Source organism: Theropithecus gelada, chromosome 17 (genome assembly GCF_003255815.1).
Source record: "Theropithecus gelada isolate Dixy chromosome 17, Tgel_1.0, whole genome shotgun sequence".
Classification (NCBI taxonomy): domain Eukaryota; kingdom Metazoa; phylum Chordata; class Mammalia; order Primates; family Cercopithecidae; genus Theropithecus; species Theropithecus gelada.
In genome coordinates this window covers 79,995,900-80,012,341 of record NC_037685.1, presented here as the reverse complement: position 1 = coordinate 80,012,341, position 16,442 = coordinate 79,995,900, and the positions used below count along the sequence as shown (strand labels likewise).

The following is a 16,442-nucleotide window of genomic DNA, read 5'->3' as shown; positions in this document are numbered from 1 at the left end:
CAAAAAAAAAAAAAAAAAAAAAAAAAAAAAAAAAAAAAAAATAAATGTTTCTTATCAAATTTAAGGTCTGTTTTGATGTTAAATGCTGGTCGGCTTCCCCTAAATTCCAAAAGGGAGGAGGGTATAATAAGGCATGTCCTATCCTCCCTTCCCGTCATGCCCTGAATCAGTTTTGCAGGGTAACTTTGAAGTGCCCTGGCCAAGGGGGGCGATCTATTCAGATGGTTGGGGGACCTTAGGATTTTATTTTTGGTTTATACTGGGCAACTAGCAAGACCCCATCTCTACAAAGAAATAAAACTAGCTGGGTGTAGTGGTGCATGCTTGTATTCCCAGCTACTTGGGAGGCTGAGGCAAAAGGATTCCTTGAGCCCAGGAGGCCAAGGTTGAAGTAAGCCATGATCGTGCCACTGCACCTCAGCCTGGGCAACAGAGTGAGACCCTGTCTCTAAAAAAGAAAAAAAAAAAAAGAAGAGCAAATTTCTCAACTGCCACAGTGAAATACAATGTATTAATATATGCAGAGTTTTAAGAAAACAACTATCAACCTAGAAATTAATCCTATTTCTAAACTGTAATTCAAAAAGAAAATGAAATAAAGATATCTCAGGTAAAAATTAAGAGTTTAGAACTAAAAGACCCTCACCACAAATGAACTAGAAAAAGATAGAAAAGTAGAGTGAATAGAGAAAAAAAAATGAAGTTAGAAATAAATCCAAATATAAATATAATATATAAACAGGGTGCCTGGGAAGCAGGACCTCCGAGGGGCTCAGCATTGATCCTGGGTAGGGCCAGGCAACTGCCCTTCCACCTGAAGCAGGGCTTGAGCTCCTCTCTGCCCGTGAGGGGATGCCGCTCTGGGAGAATAAGGCCACCTTGACCATGGCTATGTTGTATGCATGTCATAGAGATGTGAGTCCATCTCTGCCTTCATGTCTTCCTGGGTTCTTACTGTTCTTCTTCCCAGCCTGCCCATCCCATCTGGGGATGAGAAAGGTGAGAGTGCAGAAACATGCACTATAAGAACATGTGCCCAAGGTGGTTTGCACACAGCCTGGAGCAGGGACATGTATGCTCAGTAAGGTTCAACACTGATTACAAGATTATGTTGAATGAAGTTTAAGTTTAGTATCCTCTGTGCAATGTGTGGGGTGAGAGTGGGTCTGATAGGAATAGTCCTGAATGTATCTTCTACCTGTGATGTCTCCTTTCAGGAACCTGGCATCAATCATTACATTCTTTTTAATGGAAATGAATTATATTTTAATACACTACAGGTTGGACACTACAGATGAACTATTAAAGTTTATAATGTCAAAACTTTCTTAGACCAAAGGCATCTTTCTGTTAACTAAAAATAAAATTCTAAGTGCCCTACCTGACTAAGGACCTCTTTTAGGCCAAAGGGACCCAACTTAACCTGAAAAACTAGTTCAGACCGTGACGGGAAAGGAGTGGTTAGACATGCTTCATTATACTCTCCTCCCTTTGGAGTTCAGGCACACAACTGACCAGCATTAACATTAAAATAAGAGATCCTAAGACTGACAGAACAGACTCTTTGCAGAAATAAGATACCAAATTCCAACCTGACTCTAGTATAGCATCACATGACAGATAGCAGAGCCCTGAAAGAAACCAAAGTATTTTACCTCAAAATATATTTCTCTGACATATTTTGCAATGGCCCTACAAAGCTGTCTGCTGTGGGGGAAATTTACATTCCAGAGAATCTTCTTCCCCTTCCAGGACTTTTTCTGATTCTGAAAAGACTGGCTGAGGGTCTAGCACCTATTAAGGGTCTGAATAGGGAATATTTGCCATCTATTGCCTCTGGGGGTGGCCACATATGAGATGTCATCTACATAATAAGAACGTTGGTCTCCACAACCCCTTAACCTAGACGCTCCTTTCTATTGATTCCAGGTCTTATAATAGCTCCTTCAACCAGTAAGAAAATAGCAGAATCCACCTATGACCTATAAGCCACCCCTCAACACCCCTTGAGTTATTCCCCCTTTCCAGACTAAACCATTGTATGCCTCACATGTACTAACTGATGTCTTATGTCTCCCTAAAACATAGAAAACCATGCTACAACCAAACCACCTTGGGCACATGTTCACAGGACATCCCGAGGCTGTGTCATGAGTTATGATCTGTAACCCTAATGAAATAAATTTCTAAACTGCTAGAGACCTGTCTCAGGATTAAGATGGCAGATAGGAGGCAGAACTAGCTTGCAGCTCCCACTCAGACAGAACAGTACGTGGAGACTCATATCGTAAACTTTTGCTCCAAGAACTACCACAGAAACATACTAAGAAAGCCAAGAGAATCCACAGACCCTCTAAGGAACTGTGTCACCACTGCAGGCTCCCCAAGATGCCGAAGAACTGTGAGTCTGCTTGCTTTCTGAATGGGGAGGCTCATGATCTGGGGCAAGTACTCAGCCCTAGTCACTAGCGGCCTGGAAATAGACTCGGTGCTGTTGGGGGGTTACAGCTGGAGTGAGACTGGCCTTCAGGACTGTGGCTGAGTGGGAGCAGGGTGAGGCCTGTGAGTGCCGGCTTTCCCCGACTTCCCCAGTGACCTGTATGACTCAGTAGAGGCGGCCGTAAACCCCCTGGGAATATAACTTCATTGGACTGGGAACCACACCCTCATCCCCCAGAGCAGCCACAGCAAGCCCTGCCCAAGGAGAGGCTGAGCTCAGACATGCCTATCCCTGCTCCCACCTGGTGGTCTTTCTCCACCTGCCCTTGTAGCTGAAGACAATGGTAGTAATGTCTTGGGAGCTCTATGGCCCTGCCCACCACCTGAGAAACCTGAATACTTAACCAGGTGTCCCTAGGGCAAGTTTGCATCCTCCCTGTAGGACCACAGCTGATGCACTATCGAAAGTGCCACCTCCTGGCTGTAGGCCAACCAACATAAAACCAGTACACTAAACAAAAACACAACCAAAGACCTTCACAGAGTCCACTTTACTCCCCTGTTACCTCCACCGGAGCAAGTGCTGATATCCACGGCTACAAGACCTGAAGATGGATCATATCACAGGACTCTTTGCAGACACTCCCCAGTACCAGTCTGGAGACCAGTACCTCCGCTGAGTGGCTAGACCCAGAAGATCAAAAACAAAAGTTCAGCTCTCAGGAAGCCCCATTCCTAAGAGAACAGGGAGAACGCCACATCAAAGGGAGCACCCCATGGGACAAAAGAATCTGAACAGCAACCCTTCAATCCCAGATCTTCCCTCTTAACACAGTCTACCCAAATGGGAAGGATCCAGAAAAACAATTCTGGTAATATGACAAAACAAGATTCTTTAGTACCCCCAAAAGATCATACCAGCTCACTAGCAATGGATGCAAACCAAGACAAAATCTCTGAATTGCCAGAAAAAGAATTCAGAAGGTAGATTATTAAGCTAATCAAGCAGGCACCAGAGAAGGGTGAAGTCCAACTTAAAGAAATCAAAAACATGATACAGGATATGAAAGAAAAATTCTTCAGTGAAATAGATAGCATACATATCGATAAAAAACAATAAAAACTTCTGGAAATCAAGGACACACTCAGAGAAATGCAAAATTCACCTGGAAAGTCTCAGCAATAGAATCAAATAAGCAGAAGAAAGAACTTCAGAGCCTGAAGAGAAGGCTTTCGAATTAACCCAATCCATGAAAGACAAAGAAAAAAAGAATTTAAAAATATGAACAAAGCCTCCAAGAAGTTTGGGACTATGTTAAACGTACAAAGCTAAGAATAATTAGTGTTCCCAAGGAAAAAGAGAAACATAAAAGTTTAGAAAATGTATTTGTGCAGATAGTCAAGGAAAACTTCTCCAGTCTTGCTAGAGATCTAGACAACCAAATCCAAGAAGCACAAACAGCACCTGGGAAATTCATCACAAAAAGATTATCATCTAAGCATATAGTCATCAAGTTATCTAACGCCAAGACAAAGGAAAGAACCTTAAGAGCTGTGAGGCAAAAGCATCAGGTAACCTATAAAAGGAAAACCTATCAGATTAACAGCAGATTTCTCAGCAGAAACCCTACAAGCTACAAGGGACTGAGGTCCTGTTTTAACCTCCTTAAACAAAACAATTAGCAGCCAAGAATTTTGTATCCAGCGAAACTAAGCTTCATAAATGAAGGAAAGACAGTCTTTTTCAGACAAACAAATGCTGAGAGAATTCATTCACTACCAAGTCAGCACTACAAGAACTGCTAAAAGGAACTCTAAATCTTGAAACAAATCCTCAAAATACACCAAAATAGAATCTCCTTAAAGCATAAGTTTCACAGGACCCTATATAACAATAACAATAACACAATGAAAAAAAAACAAAAACAAAAAAAACCACACAAGATATTCAGGCAACAAATAGTACAACAACTAGAACAGTATCTCACATCTCAATACTATCATTGAATGTAAATGGCCTAAATGCTCCACTTAAAAGATACAGAATAGCAGAACAGATAAGAATTCACCAACCAAGTTTCTGCTGTCTTTAGCAGACTCACCTAACATATAAGGACTAACATAAACTTAAGGTAAAGGTGTGGAAAAAGACATTCCATGCAAATGTACACCAAAAGTAGGAGTAGTAGCAGCTATCCTTGTATCAAACAAAACAAACTTCAAAGCAACAGCAGTTTAAAAAGACAAAGAGAGACATTATATAATGATAAAAGGACTACTCCAAAAGGAAAACATCACAATTCTAAATATATATGCACCTAACACTGGAGCCCCCACATTTATAAAACAATTACTACTAGACCTAAGAAATGAGATAGACGGCAACACAATAATAGTGGGAAACTTAAATACTCCACTGACAGCATTAGACAGATCATCAAGACAGAAAGTCAACAAAGAAACAATGGACTTAAATTATACCCTACAACAGATGGACTTAATGGATATTTACAGAATATTCTACCCAGCAACTGCAGAATATATACTCTATTCATCAGTACACGGAACATTCTTCTAGATGGACCATATGATAGACCACAAAACAACTTTCAGTAAATTTAAGAAAACTGAAATATACCAAGTATTCTCTCAGACCACAGTGGAATAAAATTGGAAATCAACTCCAAAAGGAATACTCAAAACAATGCAAATACATGGAAATTAAATAACCTGCTCCTGAGTGATCACTGAGTCAAAAATGAAATCAAGATGGAAATTAAAAACTTCTTTGAACTGAACGATAATAGTGACACAATCTATCAAAACCTCTGGGATACAGCAAAAGCGACACTAAGAGGAAAGTTCATCATATTAAATGTCTACATCAAAATGTCTGAAAGAGCACAAATAGACAATCTAAGTTAGTTCACACCTCATGGAACTGGAAAAACAAGAACAATTCAATTCAGAGTGGAACTAAATGAAATGGAAACAAACAAAAAACTACAAAACATAAATGAAACAAAAAGCTGGTTCTTTGAAAAGATAAATAAAAGTGATAGACCATTAGCAAGATTAACCAAGAAAAAAGGCTGACTGTGGTGGCTCACGCCTTTAATCTCACCCTTTGGGAGGCCAAGACGGGCGGATCATGACCAGCCTGGTCAACATGGTGAAACCCTCTCTCTACTAAAAATACAAAAATTAGCCAGGCAGAGTGGCACATGCCTATAAACTCAGCTACTCAGGAGGCCGAGGCAGGTGAACCACTTGAACCTGGGAGGCAGAGGATGCAGTGAGCTGAGATCCCGCCACTGCACTCCAACCTGAGCAACAGAGGAAGACTCCATCTCAAAAAAAAAAAAAAAAGAGAGAGAGAGAGAAAAGAAGAGAAGAGAGAAGATCCAAATAAGCTCAACTAGAAACACAACGGAGCTATTACTACTGATATCACAGACATACAAAAGATTATTCAAGGCTACTATGAACACCTTTATGTGTATAAATTAGAAAACCTAGAGGAGATGGATAAATTCCTGGAAATATATAGCCTCCTAGAATAAACCAGGAAGATGAAGAATCTCTGAACAGACCAATAACAGGCAGAGAGGCTGAATTGGTAATGAAAAAAACTGCAAACAACAACAAAAAAGGCCAGGACCAGATGGATTCACAGCTGAATTCTATCAGACATTCAAAGAAGAATTGGTACCAATCTTATTGACACTATTCCAAAAGAAAGAGAAAAGGGGAATCCTCCTGAAATCATTCTATGCAGCCAGTATCACCCTAATACCAAAACCAGGGGAGGACAAAACAAAAAAAGAAAACTACAGACCAATATCCCTGATGAACACAGAGGCAAAAATCCTCAACAAAATACTAGCTAACCACTGAATCCAACATCATATTAAAAAGATAATCCACCATGATGAAGTGGTTGTCATACCAGGAATGCAGGGATGGTTTAACATACATAAGTCAATAAATGTGACACACCACATAAACAAAATTAAAAACAAAAATCACATGATTATCTCAATAGATGCAAAAAAAGCATTTGACAAAACCCAGCATCCCTTTATGATTAAGACAGCAAAATCAGCATAGAAGGGACATACCTTAAGGTAATAAAAGCCATCTATGACCAACCCACAGCCAACATTATACCGAACAGGAAAAAGTTGAAAGTACTCCCCCTGAGAACTGGAATGAGACAAGAACACCCACTTTTACCACTTCTATTCAACATAGTACTGGAAGTCTTAGCCAGAGCAATCAGACAAGAGAAAGAAATAAAGGGCATCCAAATTAGTGAAGAGGAAGTCAAACTGTTGCTGTTTGCTGATGATATGATCATACACCTAGAAAACCCTAAAGACTCATCCAAAAAGCTCCTAGACCTGGTAGATGAATTCAGCAAAATTTCAGGATACAAAATTAATATACACAAATCAGTAGGTCTGCTATACACCAACAGCAACCAAGCAGAAAATCAAATCAAGAACTCAACTTCTTTCACAATAGCTGTAAAAATATAAAACACTTAGGAGATACCTAACCAAGGAGGTGAAAGATCTCTACAAGAAAAGCTATAAAACACTGCTGAAAGAAATCACAGATGACACAAATACAAACACATCCCATGCTCATGAATTAATATTACTATACAGAACACTGGGTAGAATTAATATTGTAAAATGACCATACAGCCAATAGCAATCTACAAATTCAAAGCAATTCCCATCAAAATACCACCATCATTCTTCACAGAACTTAAAAAAAAATCCTAAAATTCATACGGAACCGAAAGAGAGCCTGCATAGCCAAAGCAAGACTATGGAAAAAGAACAAATCTGGAAACATTACATTACCCGATTTCAAACTATACTATAAGGTCACTAAAACAGCATGGTACTGGTATAAAAATAGGCACACAGATCACTGGAGTAGAATAGAAAACCCAGAAATAAAGCCAAATACTTACAGTCAACTGATCTTCAACAAAGTAAACAAAAACATAAAGTGGGGAAATGACATCCTATTCAACAAATGGTGTTGGGATAATTGGGAAGCCACATGTAGAAGAATGGAACTGGATCCTCATCTCTCACTTTATACAGAAATCAGTTCAAGATAAATCAAAGTCTTAAATCTAAGACTTGAAACGATAAAAATTCTAGCAGATAACAATGAGAAAAAACCCTTTTAGACATTGGCTTAAGCAAAGACTTCATGACCAAGAATCCAAAAGCAAATGCAACAAAAACAAAGGTTAATAGATGGGACTTAATTAAACTAAAAAGCTTTAGCACAGCAAAAGAAATAATTCAGAGTTAGCAGACAACCCACAGAGTAGGAGAAAATCTTCACAATCTATATATATGACAAAGGACTAATATCCAGAATCTACAAAGAACTCAAACAAATCAGCAAGAAAAAAACAAACAATCCCATCAAAAAGTGGGCTAAGGACATGAACAGACAATACTCGAAGATACACAAATGGCCGACAAGCCTACAGAAAAATGCTCAACATCACTAATGATCAGAGAAATGCAAATCAAAACCACAGTGCGACTCCTGCAAGAATGGCTATAACCAAAAAATCAAAAAATGATAGATGCTTTTCACTGTTGGTGGGAATGTAAACTAGTATAACCACTATGGCATGGAAAACAGCATGGAGATCCCTTAAAGAACTAAAAGGAAATCTGCTGTTTGATCTAGCAACTCCACTACTAGGTATCTACCCAGCGGAAAGGAAGTCATTGTACGAAAAAGATACCTGCACATGCATGTTTACAGCAGCACAATTTGCAGTTGCAAAAATATGTAACCAACCCAAATATTCATCAATCAACGATGAATAAAGAAAATGTGGTATGTATACACCATGGAATACTACTCGGGCATTAAAAAAATAAAATAATGGCACTTGCAGCAACCCGGATGGAACTGGAGACGATTATTCTAAGTGAAGTAACTCAGGAATGGAAAACCAAATGCATGTTCAGTTTAAGGCATAAGAGTGATACATTGATTTTGGGGACTCAGAGGAACGTGTTGGGGGAGGTGAGGGATAAAAGACTACACACTGGGTACAGTGTATACTGCTCGGGTGATGGGTGCACCAAAAGCTTAGAAATTACCACTAAAGAATGTATTCAGGTAATCAAACACCAACTGTTTCCCAAAAACCTATTGAAATAAAAACATTTTTCTTAATTTTTTAAAAAGAGACTTGCCTTAGATAGTTTTTGGTTTACATTCCACAAAGATGGAAGACTGGGTAGACTCATCATGTGATGATTTTTCAGAGAACAGGGAGAACACTATTACTACACATTAGGTGTGAATCACTCATGTCATACAAGAAAAAAATGTTAGAAAGTAATAGATTTCCATGTAGAAAAAAAAGTTATCTTCCTTAGAACAGATTTATCTCTAAAAAATTTAAAAGAATATCTGCCTAAAAATGAATTATGGGTGGATAAATATAAACCAGAAACTCTGCATGAACTTGATGTGCATAAGATAAATGAAGTTGAAACCTGGATGAAAGTTCGTCTTAGAAAGGCAACCCAAACAGGGTGTATCTATCTTATTCATAACAAGTCCTCTTAGATGTGGAAAGAATTACTATAAAAATACTACCAAAGAAGCATGGTATTCAAGAACAAGAGTGGATTAATCCAGTTGTAACAGACTTCCAAAAAGATTGTTTCAAGATGTTTAATCCTGAATCAAGTTGCCTTATATTTCCCTATCAGTCTTAGATCTCAGTTAACAAAGAGTTGTTACTAAGGGCAACAAAGTATCGCAAGCTATATATGCTTGGAGATGATCTGAGGACTGATAAGAACATAATTTTGGTTGAAGATTTACCTGATTAGTTCTGTTGAGATTCTGATACTTTACATGAAGTTCTAAGAAAGAATGTGCAGATTGGTTGATGTCCTCTTATATTTATAATTTCTGACAGTCTCAATGGAAAGAATTAAAGGTTATTGTTTCCCAGAGTAATTCAAGAAGAGTGTTCTATCTCAAATATTAGCTTCAACCCTGTGGCAACAACAATTATCATAAAATTTCTTAATTGAATACTGACTTTAGATGGTAATAAGAATAAAGGAAAAAGTATTGTCCCTGATAAAAACTTCTCTAGAATTGCTTTGTCAAGGATGTTCTGGCGATATCTGAAGTGTAAGAAACAGCCTCCAGTTTTCTCCTTCAAAAGAAAAGAACAATTTATTTGACAATGGAAAAAAAAAAAAAAAAAAAAAGGTCTGTCATTAAAATCAGACGCTGTGCTGTCAAAATCAAAACAAAGAAAACATCCTGACAGGGTTTTTGAAAATCAAGAGGTCCAAGCTATTGGCGGCAAAGTTGTTTCTCTGTTTCTCTTCAGAGCTTTGGGAAAAACTGTATCGTAGAAGAGCATCCTTAACAGAACTAGACTCACCTTTATTGTCTTCTCATTTAAGAGAGTATGGTATAGGATACATTACTTGTTCAATTTGAGGAAGAGGTAGAAATGTCACACATGCCAGGAGGGTTATTTATTTAATTTATATCTTCACCAAAACTACACAGCTTTTTTTTTTAATGAAAGTAGATATCTTGGCTGGGTGTGTGGTGGCTAACACCTGCAATCCCAGCACTTTGGGAGGCTGAGGCGGGTGGATCCTTGAGGTCAGGTGTTTTGAGACCAACATGATGAAACTCCGTCTCTACTAAAAATACAAAAATTAGCTGGCCAGGGTGGCACACACTTGTAGTCCCAGCTACTCGGGAGGCTGAGGCAGGAGAATTGCTTGAACCTGGGAGACAGAGGTTGCAGTTAGTCGAGATGGCACCACTGCATTCCAGCATGAGTGACAGAGTGAGATTCCATTAAAAAAGAAGGAAATGGGAGAGGAAAGGGGAGAGGAAAGGGGAGGGAAAGGAAAGGGGAAAGGAAAGGGGAAAGGAAAGGGCAAAGGAAAGGGCAAAGGAAAGGGGAAAGGAAAGGAAAGGAAAGGAAAGGAAAGGAAAGGAAAGGAAAGGAAAGGAAAGGAAAGGAAAGGAAAGGAAAGGAAAGGAAAGGAAAGGAAAGGAAAAATCTTATGAGAGCCAGTGAATTTCTGAGTTTTGCAGATATCCTCATTTGTGACAAGAATACACGCTCTTTACTCAGGGTAGTACATCTATAGCTATGAAAGATGTGATACATTTCAACAAATCTTGAGGATTTGCTCACTGCCAAAGGAGAAGGATCAAGTTTTTGAACCTTGCACAAACGCCAGTAGTTTCTAACACTTAAAAAGTACTGAAAAAAATGGCCTGGCAACAAAAGCACTTTTTCTGACTTCTGCCTACCAGCTTTATGCTTCCAAACTTCGCTATCGCTATATCTTGTTCTGTTAACCATTCAAATGAGAAACCAAGCTCAGATTTCTTTTTTTTTTTTCCCCCTTGAGACGGAGTCTCACTTTGTTGCCCAGGCTGTAGTGCAGTGACGTGATCTCAGCTTACTGCAACCTCCGCCTGCCAGGTTCAAGTGATTCTCTTGCCTCAAACTCCCAAGTAGCTGGGCTACAGGTGCGTGCCACCACACCTGACTAATGTTTTGTATTTTTAGTAGAGACAGGGTTTCACCATGTTGGTCAGGCTGGTCTCAAACCCCTGACCTGGTGATCCGCCCGCCTTGGCCTCCCAAAGTGTTAGGATTACAGGTGTGAGCCACCACGCTCGGCCTCAGATTTCTTTGATCCAAGAAATTGGAAAGCTCCCTCTGGAGCAACACTTTGGAAGATTGAAAATGGAAGCCCTACTTGACAGGGAGCACGGAATAATAGACTCTGACAGCAGAGAGGAGGCACAGCTTAATGGAGGACAGCTTGTAGACGAAGCTCTGGGTGAACTCACTCAAACCACTGAACCCAAAACCTGGTATCTTTGAGTCAGAATAGTGGGAATGAACTACCTGCCAACCAGCCTCTGCCCTTTTCATCCCAAGGAGACATGGAAGAAGACACGACAATAGAAGACTATGAGAATGATGGGATATGGAAACCAGTCTGCTAATTAGAATGCTACGTAAAGGATTCATTTTACTTTTATTCAGTGGTTTTGGAAAGAGTTACTATGCTTTTCTGTTAAACTACAAACAATTTGTTAATTCTTCACTCTTACAGTATTTCATTAGAAAGAACTGACTCTTCTGTCATCTATATGTAGATGATCAAGTCTTCAGGTCATCTCTTCATTTTTTCTACAGTATTTATTTAATGTTTTGAGTTGTTGAAGGAGAGGGGTCAATGGATATGAAGTGTGCTTCATCATTACGCCAAATATCAGAAAATGTGAAGGAATAATCCAGAATACAAAAAATTTATGGGGGGTTGTAAATATAAATTATAAAGCATTGTAGAAGGCAATCATTATTATAAATAAACCTTAAGACTTAGAAAAAAAATGGCCAAAGTTTTGCTTATTTAAAAAAAGAGAAAATCAAATTGAATTAAAAAAATTACAAGGATCACATTCCAATCACACTATCATGACAGGCTGTTTTAACACTTACCTCTGTGATTAACAGAACAAGCAGACAAAATATTATCAAGGATACAGATTATCAGAACAACATTATCAATTAGTTTGACCTAAATGATCTTGGAAAGAACCCCGCACCTAACAATTTAAATATATACTTTCATTTCAAGCACATAAAGAAGTGGAGCACGGTGAAACCCCGTCTCTACTAAAAAAAAAATACAAAAAACTAGCCGGGCAAGGTGGCGGGCGCCTGTAGTCCCAGCTACTCGGGAGGCTGAGGCAGGAGAATGGCGTAAACCCGGGAGGCGGAGCTTGCAGTGAGCTGAGATCCGGCCACTGCACTCCAGCCTGGGCGACAGAGCGAGACTCCGTCTCAAAAAAAAAAAAAAAAAGAAGTGGAGCAAAAAAAAATTTAAGAATGGGCCACATAGAACACCATAAATCAAGTTTCACAAATTTCAAAGAAATTAGTATTAAATGTCTTCAATGTACACATAAGTTAAAAATAAAATAATTTTTTAAAAGCTTAGAAATACGTTTGCAGGCTGGGTCCAGTGACTCACACCTGTAATTCCAACACTTTGGGAGCCAAGGCGGGAGGATACCTTGAGCCCAGGAGTTCAAGACCAGCCTAAGCAACACAGTAAGACCCTGTCTCTACAAAACATTAAAACAAAATTTGGCTGGGTGTGGTGGCACACATTTATAGTCCCAGCTACTTGAGAGGCTGAGGTGGGAAGATTCTTTGAGTCCAGGAGGTCAAGGCTGCAGTGAGCCTTGATTGTACTACTGCATTCCAGTCTGGGTGACAGAGTGAGACCTTGGCTCTCAAAAAGCAAAAACATAAAATGTCTGTAAACGTTTCAATAATTCATAAGCCAAAGAAGAAATTATAATGAATAATAGAAAAGGAACAGAAATGAACGTAACCAAAACATTCTACAGTTAAACCTTAGGATGCAAACAACACTGTATTTATCAAAAAATTCAGACCTCTAAATACTTACAACAAAAATTAATTTTTTTTGAGACAGGGTCTCTGTTGCCTAGGCTGGAGTACAGGGGCACAACTGTGGTTCACTGTAGTCTCAGCTTCTCTGGCTCAAGCAATCCTCCCACCTCAGCCACCCAAGTATCATAGCTGGGACCACAGGCATGCAGCATCATACCTCATTAATTTTTTCTATTTTTTGTAGTGACAGGTTCTCACTATGTTGCCTAGGCTAGTCTTAAATTTCTGGGCTCTAGCGATCCTCTCACTTTGGCCTCCCAAAGTGCTGGCATTACAGGTGTGAGCCACTGTACCCAGCTGAAAATTAGTATGTTAAGTGTCCAACTCAGTGAGAAAAGGCATAGCTAATCCAAAGAAAATAAAAGGAAGGAAACAAAAATATGAGCAGAAATAGCGAATCAGAAAACAAAGAAATGCTAGAAAATGATAAAATAGTTGTAAGAGTAATCAGAGTCACCAAGATAACAAAGAGTAATCAAAGATAACCAAGAGAAAAAATTAAAAAAAAAAAAAATACTTACCTTTTCAAGCCTGGGGCTTTTCCCCAAGAAGATACTCAAATTTTGGAGGATTTGATGCAAGTAGATGGCTTTACAATGGATTTTATAAATATCTTTCTATTAACATATAAGTTGTATTTAGGGGAATATTAAAATTATGGTTCTTCTCCCAAGATCTTCATAAGGCTGGCTCCTTTTTACTCCCGTATCTCAGATGTCATCTCCTCAGAAAGATGTTCCCTGACAATCAAATTGTAGGGTATATATACCCCTCACATATATTTTATTTTTTACCTAGTACTTATCACTATCTGAAATTATTTTGTGCAATTATTTGGTTTTATAATGAGTGGTTTCCACTCCACTAGAATAAAAGCTCACTATGAAACCAAACACTTCAACTTGTCTTATAAAATTCCATACCCTAGAGCCTGGCTGATAACAGGTTTTCTTTCTTTTCTTTCTTTTTTTTTTTTTTTTTTTTTTTTGAGACAGAGTCTCGCTCTGTTGCCCAGGCTGGGGTGCAGTGGCGTGACCTTGGCTCATCGCAACCTCCGCCTCCTAGATTCAAGCAAATCTCCTGCCTTAGCCTCCCGAGTAGTTGGGATTACAGGCGCCCACCACCATGCCCGGCTAATTTTTGTAGTTTTAGTAGACATGCAGTTTCGCCACGTTGGCCAGGCTGGTCTCACACTCCTGACCTCAGGTGATCCGCCGTCTCAGCCTCCCAAAGTGCTGGGATTACAGGCATGAGCCACCATGCCTAATCCACAATAGGTTTCCAATAAACTTCTGTTCAAAGAATAAACAACTGCAGAGTGAGGACTACGAACTGTGTGGAACTGATTAATTCATTCAACAATCAATTACTAAGGTCTTATAACGTGAGGTTTTTTGCTAGATAACTGGGATAGAGTAGTAAACAAAACAGACAAAACTAACTGCTTTCACAGTATGGCAGAGAAACAGTCACAGGATTCAAGTTAGGTCACTGAGTAATACCAACTGAAATAGTTATTTTAGGGAATTATTAAAAGACTAAATTGAAAATATGAGATGAGAAGAAATTAACATACACAGATGTGTATGTTGTATGTACTGTCGCCAACATGCCAGATTAAACCAGGGCTACTTTGTAATAAAGGTCCCTGTCTAAATGCTAAGCTCACTCACAGTTTTCTGGCAAATAATCAAACTTTTGGCCAGCTCCAGAACACAGGACTCATATATCTTCAAATTCTCTGGATTCCTGTGCTATTTTACATCCATCTGCCACAAATGCAGTGGCATTTTCCATAATCTTGTTATAATAGTACAATATGATGAGCAGAGAGAAGAGTGAAAGGAGAACTACAAATTAACTAGCTATTTTATCTGAGATAAAATATGTCAAAAAAAAAAAACTGTTTCCAGCATAATCATAAATGAAATTACTACAAAAATCCTGTAAACCAAGTAACTCTTAGAAGTGTGACAGGTGAGGAACCCTGGTAAATTATCCATCACTCTATTATTCTTATCATTGATGTCTCTATTTGCACAAGGGTATATTATAGAGCACATTTTGCAAATATACTATCATAAAATGATTATAAAGTACTTTATTAGACTTTTAAAAACTAAATCCTTCAATATCTTTAAATTTCATAGAAACAAATAACTGTACTCTTAAGTTTGCACTTATCTCAAATGCACTGCTGATCTTACAACTCCCAACCATTTTAAAGAATCAGAGTTCAGATTGGACAGTTTCATTATACCATTTGTAAAAATTCTGCAATATGTTTCTCTCTTCAGTTTCTTTCACTTCCTTCATTTCTAGCAACAGATTTGTTGGCACTTTTAAGACCCTGCTCTACTGGTGTGACACCTAGGAGTTCTCCTTTGCCATCGGTAAGTGCAAATGGTGGGAACTTCTAATGTCTGGGTTGAGTATTAGTGTCAATAATGGGTGAGTAGGCAATTGATAAAAGTTATTGTCTGAATATATGCCAACAGTCCAACTTCAAGCATCTTAAACAGAGATGTATACAATTAGTGAGCATTTTTACTGTTTCCTGAATTTAATTATTCAGTACTACTAATAATTACATTACTTCTTGAATAACAGATAAACATATGCTTAAAACATGTTTTTGGTAAGGTGGCTACTACCAAAGGGCAGATAAGAATTTATCATGACTGTAAATAATTGCCATGCCATGTAGACTTTTAAGTTATTCTTACAAGTGTCCTATGATGACACATGAAAATATGTACATAAAACTGTTACATTAAAAAATAACAGGGCCAGCACGGTGGCTCACGCCTGTAATCCCAGTACTTTGGGAGGCCGAGGTGGGCAAATCACCTGAGGTCAGGAGTTCAAGACCAGCCTGGCCAACATGATGAAACCCTGTCTTTACTAAAATTACAAAATTAGCAGGGTGTGGTGGTGCATGCCTGTAATCCCAGCTACATGGGAGGCTGAAGCAGGAGGATCGCTTGAATCCAGGAGGCAAAGGTTGCAGTGAGCCAAGATTGTGCCATTGCACTCCAGCCTGGGCAAAAAGAACGAAACTCCATCTCAGGAAAAAAAAAATAAAAAATAAAAAACAAAACAAAACAAAAAAACCAGACAAAGTATGATAATGAAAATGTTACTGACTAAAGTTATAAATATGCCCAGTATATATGTTAGTTAAGACTACAAAAATATAGAAAAAATATGATTAAAATTTAATGCTCACTACAGTTCTTAATAAACAATAAAAAAAATACAATGGCTTGGAGAAGTTACAGAAGAGGATAGATAAGATTTAAGAGGCTCATATATAAAATTATTTACTTGAGGGAGAAAACTAAGTTTCAAAAAAGCAGGACAGCAGCAAAAGATATCTCTGATGTGAGGAAGGACAAGAGAGCATGGATACCAGAGACAAACAAGCCTGATAGGAACCTCCAAACAAACA

The 16,442-nt window shown here is 38.6% G+C and overlaps 1 protein-coding gene and 1 pseudogene across 2 annotated transcripts in view; one reads left to right on the top strand and one right to left on the bottom strand.

Moving 5' to 3' along the window:
* FNDC3A (fibronectin type III domain containing 3A) overlaps positions 1-16,442 on the bottom strand; it is a 219,985-nt gene that overhangs the window by 146,115 nt on the left and 57,428 nt on the right. The gene's annotated exons all lie outside the window — the stretch shown is intronic.
* Positions 853-11,508, top strand: LOC112611129 (annotated as a pseudogene).